At 46.4% G+C, this 6,000-nt stretch overlaps 1 protein-coding gene across 1 annotated transcript in view; it reads right to left on the bottom strand.

Moving 5' to 3' along the window:
* The window catches only part of SLC45A3 (solute carrier family 45 member 3), a 53,541-nt gene extending 48,181 nt beyond the window's left edge, over window positions 1-5,360 (bottom strand). Inside the window, 1 exon segment of the mRNA XM_044446084.1 lies at window positions 5,262-5,360. The gene's annotated coding sequence lies outside the window, so the exon portion shown is untranslated.
* Between the last annotated feature and the right edge of the window lie 640 nt (window positions 5,361-6,000).

The following is a 6,000-nucleotide window of genomic DNA, read 5'->3' on the forward strand; positions in this document are numbered from 1 at the left end:
CGGAAATCAAGGTCTTCCAGTGTTCCATGAAAATGCCGCCTCTCCCTTATATACCCGATGGCCATTTCCTGCTAGTCCCTGCACTATAGGAACTATTCACATTCCTGAGCCTCAACTGTAATTTATTTTAAATATTTATATCCTACTTTCCCAGATCAGGAGTTGGTCAAACATTAGACACAATAACCAAGGGCAAGAACTGAAGGGGTAACTAACACAAAGAGCACAATGAATAAATTTCACAGTAAATAAAATAACCCACAGGAAGCAAGCAGACAAAATTCCAGAGCAGAGCAGACAAAGCAGCCTGATGAAAGTATTCATCTGTGTTTGATTTAATAAAGCTATTTACATACCCAATGGACAAGGCAGCTTGTTTGTTTGTTTAGTATTGTCAGAACACAAGAAGTGTTTCAGATTTTAAGGCCAGTGCTAATGTTCTTTATCTTAAAACCAGCTTTCCTTAAATGTCATGCTAGAATATGGTATTTCAGATTGCTGAACTGTCCAGAGATTGGCCACCTTGATAAATCTCTGCTATACAGCTGCAGACTTTGCTCTGGATAAAATGATTGCTTCGCGGGTAAGTCATAAAGCTTTTCATGGTTATTAAAGTTGTTTACCTTTTTTTTCTTGGACGCAACAGCAGTAACAGAATGCAGGAGTTGGAAACAGGTGGGGCTGCATTAACCGCTCTGCCATATATGGTACAGAAGGAGACTTTGATCATACTGGAACCACTGTAGTCAGGGCCAGTGCAAAACATTTTCTGCCTGAGGGAGGATGCCCTGCCCCCTGCATTGCTGGCAGCAGGGTGGCTCATTCAGCCACCAAAGCATCCCTCTGAGGAAGGGTACAGGCAGTCCCCAGGAATACTGCACCCACAGTACATAATTCTGAGAAAGGACCCCTTCCTCACAGCAGGACATGAGGCAGCCTGGGTGCTCAAGAGAGTCTAATCAGCCACAAATATGGTGAATGGTCCCAGGCTGATGGAAGAAGGAAGGATGAAGGGTGGCTGCCATTCTGGGCAGGAGCTATTGGCCCAATCTACTGCCTGAGGCAAGGGTCTCATCCTACCTCACGGCAGAGAAATCCCTGACTGTAATAGTCTAATTATCCCAGTACATACATATTGTGTCTTGCTTTTCATCACATTTTCTGGATACATAATGAACAGAATGGAGAGTTACAGTCCTAGACATGTTACAACAGAAAGAAGTCCTACAGTTCCCCAGCATGGCTGGCTGGTGAATGCTGGGAATTGTAGATCTTCTTTTTATGGAAAAACACACACATAGGATTTGTACCCTAAAACAGTCTTCCCCAACCTAGTGCCCTGTACTGCCTACTTCCTTGACCACTGGACATGCTGGTTGGGGCATGATGGGAGTTGTAGTTGAAACATCTGAAGTTTCATGAAGAAGGCTGATCTAGAACATGTTAATGTAACTTCAACCCAATGACTTACTACAACACTTAGCATAGCCATGCTGACATGTGGAATTCTCTTGGTTTTCAACTTGCATGCTACTAATATAGCTTCTTTGGAAACATAACTTTTTCCAAAGTTAGTGAGACTGCTTGAAGAAGCATCCATACTCTTTCACCCTCTTTCTTATGAACCACTAATTCATAAGAATGTAATCTTGGTTTGATCATGTTTTACAAATATTCCTTTCCTCTGTGGTACTTCTTTCCCCGCGCCCAGTTATATATACATGTGTGCATTCACAATGGACATGAATTAGCCTCTGAAATAAAGTGTCATGCTTCGCATATACTCACAGAATTTAAACAAAGAAAAAACTGTTGGTTGCTATATAAAGTTCTTCTATGGAAAAAGGAGGGCAGCATCACATGTGGAAAAAGCACATCAACATCCTGTGTGCCACTAAGCCACACAGCAGTGTTGATGCAGCATTCATGATTCCTTTTATGTTAGTAACTGGTGCATTTGTTCCTCACAGCACAGCACATCGGGTGCTCCAGGCATTAATCAGCCTACTGAAGTTTCCAAGAATTTATGTACATCACACATAAGAAAAGGGGAACTACACACTTAAAGAGCTGCAAAGGAAGTTAAGTTATGCGGGAGCCTAGAAAGAGCATCAGTGCACTGGTTCTGAGATGAACGCACTTGAGAAAATCTAAGCCTGCTCATTACTCAAATATTTGCACTTTCCATTATCATTGCACTAAACGACTGCTACAGACTTGCGTTAGCAGGTGCTCCATATCTCAGATAATCCCAACTAAAACACTGGGGTTATATCTTATGCTGTCATAAGGGCTTAGAGCTACTTAGAATCCATTATTCAGTCTCCCCAAAGCTAGAAAAATAAGAAAACCAAGGCAATAGCTCTTATTGGATTAACTTCTGCTGATACAGGAGTGTGCAAACTTGATTTATACAAGCCTATTCAGCGGGCAGAGTTAACAAAGGACTATGTGAAGCACAAAAGCCTGTATGCTGTTTGTATACACCAGGTTAATCCAATTTAAAAAGAAACAACTGAATTATTACTTGTTTTCTACAGTCAACAACTGGCCAATGCCAAAAAGTTAGAGAACAGCTGCCTCCTGATTGTCCATGTAAGTAGAAGAAATTACACAAAAATGGTTTAATCAGCTGTTCTGAAAAGGATGTTAATAAGATGACATGGTGAACATTCCATATTGTCATAGTGGATATTATTGTATCCAACCTAAAAATAAATTTCAACTACATAAAGACACCCTACTTAGAGTAGACTCATTGCAGTTAATTGAACTTCAGCTAGCGTAAAATTGGATTCAGCCCTAGGAAATCCTTAATGGACCTTTGTGTTTGAGAGAGAAACACTGGTAAGCACCTACCTGAGACAGTCAATTTGCATGTCTAACTTTCCCAACACACAGCAAGCTCTGCATATTGGGAAGCACACTGAATCTGATTTTGTGAAAGTGTGTCTGTATGTGGGGTGACTGTTCAGCCAGTAGGTATACAGCATGTTTCTAGAGTCCCCTGCCAAACACATGCTCACAAGGGTGCCTTGCACATGGTACACTCCATTCCATACATAATGCCAAAGCTGCCAAAAATGTAGTGGGAAAATTTGTCATCTAACGCAGCCTGAAATAGTAAGTGATGTTATTTTAGTTCAACATGAAACTGGCGTCAGCACCTGGCATCTCGAGCCAGCTGCCATGGCCCCAGGATCCTGGCAGGGCCAACCGCTGACACATACCCTGCCACCCCTTTAAAAAACATCTCAGCCCAGTGCTTAAAGCAGTGTTAGGCTGCTGAATCTAGCTGCCATTTAAATTTCTGACATTGCCCTTGACAGAGGCACCCAAAGGTACTGCGGGCAATTAAACTATTCTATTTACCTCTTAATTAATATTGCTGCCTGTGAAGCTGGGCACCTCCAAAAACTAAGTAAACACAATATTAAAAGATTGACTAAAACATATTTACAAATCACCAAACCTTACGCCATGTGCATCCACAGCAAAATAATGTGTGTTATTTAAAAAGTCTGAGTGGGTAAGACCTTCACTTGGCAAGAAAAAGAACAGTAACTGCTCCAAATGACTTCTCTGAAAAGGCTGGTCCATAATCAGGGTGCTACCACCAAAAAGACTTTTTCCCTTGAAACCTTCACATTCATTTCTCCAGGGGGAATTTGGTACAGGGCCACTGAAAATGATTTTAAGGTTTGAGTGGATACACTTAGAGAAGATGACTTTTCAGGTAACATACAGCCATTTAAGGGCTTTAAAAGCTAAAACCAGCACTTTAGTTTAGGTCTATAAAATTGATTAAAAGCAAGAACAACTGCTGGGATTTTAAAGCCCACAAAATCTGGAATTTTAAAACCAGCTCACCAACTCTCACCTTAACCTATTTCACAAGGTTGTTGTGATGATAAAGTGGTGTGGAGGGGGATTATGTATGCTGTCTTGAGTTTACTGAAGAAAAAATTGGGCTACAAATATATAAATTAAATAAAATAAAATAAGTATCATGCTCAGAAGCCTTTCTAAAAACCAATGGGCAGCCAGTCCACTTCCAGAAACTTTTAACAGCAGGAGGCATGAGTGGATGCTCTGCAAGAGAGACTGAAGGGAGGATCTGTAGCTTTTCCCCTGGCACAAGAAAGCTACTCAGAAGTATTTTGTTGTGCGGCACCGGGCAGCCAACAACTGGACTGTGTCAAGCTTGAATCTGAATCTATGCGCTGCTATGTACAGTTAGCCACTGACAAGCTTCCATTCAGAAGCCTGACTCCTTGTTTAGATTAGCGGAGCCAATGGCAGCGCACGTACCCCGAAAGAAGTGGAAGGCAGAGGCAGCGAGCGCGACTTTGCGAAGACGAGGCGACCGACGGTGGCTCTTTTTCGGGGCAAATGCGAATTCCTGCCTCCACCCACAGCCCGGCGGCGCGTCCTGGGGTACCGCACAGCGGCCGAGGGGAAAACCATCCGTTCCTCCGCCCGCGACTCCTCCGCGCTGCCACCGAAGGGCTCTCCAGACCTGCCCCAGGTGAACGGCAGCCAGGAAACCGGAGAAGTGAAGCAAGGAGTCTTGCAGCGGCCACCCGGCCGCCGGTGAAGACTGCCACGAGTTCAACCAGAATAAATACACTAGCGATTAAATACGTGACTCATGCCTCCTCCCCCACCCCCTTTTTTCCGGAGACGAAAACCTGACCGGGAGAAAGCCAGCGACTTCCCAAGAGGGCTCCGAGATGACGCCGAGCAAGCCTAAGAGAAGTTTTCCCTCGTAGCGGCGCGCGCTCCAGCGCCGCAAATCCTCCCGCGTGCCCGTCTTGCCGGCCGGCCGGCCCCCGGACCCGCAAGCCGGAGCGTGGGGAGTACGAGGACCGTCTGCTCCCGCACCCCATGATTCGAGCCCGCAGGCTGCGGTCCGCGGGATCCCCGGGGGGACCAAACGCAGGCTTCGCCGGCCTTTTCAGGGGCAGGAGCGGGGGCGACTAGGGGCAAGAAGCAAAAGCGGCGCTGCGCTCATTTGCAGTGGCATCTCCCGGGGCACCAGCCCATTGCCTAGCGGATCACATCACCTGAAGGAGAGGTTGGTTGGACTCACGGGTAGAGAAAACTACAAGTCTAGGCAGGAGGATGTACAACGAAAGAAAGAAAGAAAGAAAGAAAGAAAGAAAGAAAGAAAGAAAGAAAGAAAGAGTGGAAAATTGCTCGTTGACTTGGCAGAGGCGGGCGGCCTCCGAAAAACTGGCGCGCACGTGCTCGTTGAGTACCTGGAAAAGGGGCGCAGCAGGCTGCAGGTCTCCTTCGCAAGCGAAGCTGCCACTGCGCTTCACCCGCCGCGCCGCGATTTATACGTGAACGCCGTACCAACCAGAGTCTCGCTCTAACCGCCTTTTAAATCGCCAGGTCTCTCCGCGCATGCGCCGACGTCTCCCTGGGAGGAGTGAAGTCGGTCTGCTCTGATCCGATTGCGAAGACGCCCCGAGCGAGCCGGCGCGGGGACGGGGCGGCGGGCCGTCGCGCTGCCCCGGGCGCGGCCCTTCGGGTACGCCTCTCCGAGCTGTTTGCGAGCACTTCCACCAGGACGCCCTCCGGATGTGGCCCAAATTCACTCTCTCACACACACACGACTTGGGGGTATCCTAAAGAGTAACAACAACAGTAAGGCAGATAGATGCTTGGTCCGCTGTCCATTTCATCGAATGAACGGTTCGCCTAAATAGTCAGGCACTCGGATGGGAGTGAGCGGCGGAAGAGCTGCAAGAAGTGATGGGAAATGCAGAAGATACAAACGTGGCTGTTGCATTCAGGATGCTGCCCTCTGCATTTTTATAAAGAAAAAATGTCCAGCCGAGGGATGCAGAGGCTTGTAGGACTTTGTTTCTGTCTAAACTCGTATAGGATTGCACCTTAAAGGAGCTTGCAGATAAAGGGTTCCTGGTGCCAAGAGTCAAAAGGCAGTGTGCAGCTCTTGTATCTTCTCTTATGCAACAGATTCCCCTTTGGGGG

The sequence above is a fragment of the Varanus komodoensis genome, unplaced genomic scaffold (assembly GCF_004798865.1).
Source record: "Varanus komodoensis strain SLA01 unplaced genomic scaffold, ASM479886v1 scaffold1, whole genome shotgun sequence".
In the NCBI taxonomy this organism is placed as follows: domain Eukaryota; kingdom Metazoa; phylum Chordata; class Lepidosauria; order Squamata; family Varanidae; genus Varanus; species Varanus komodoensis.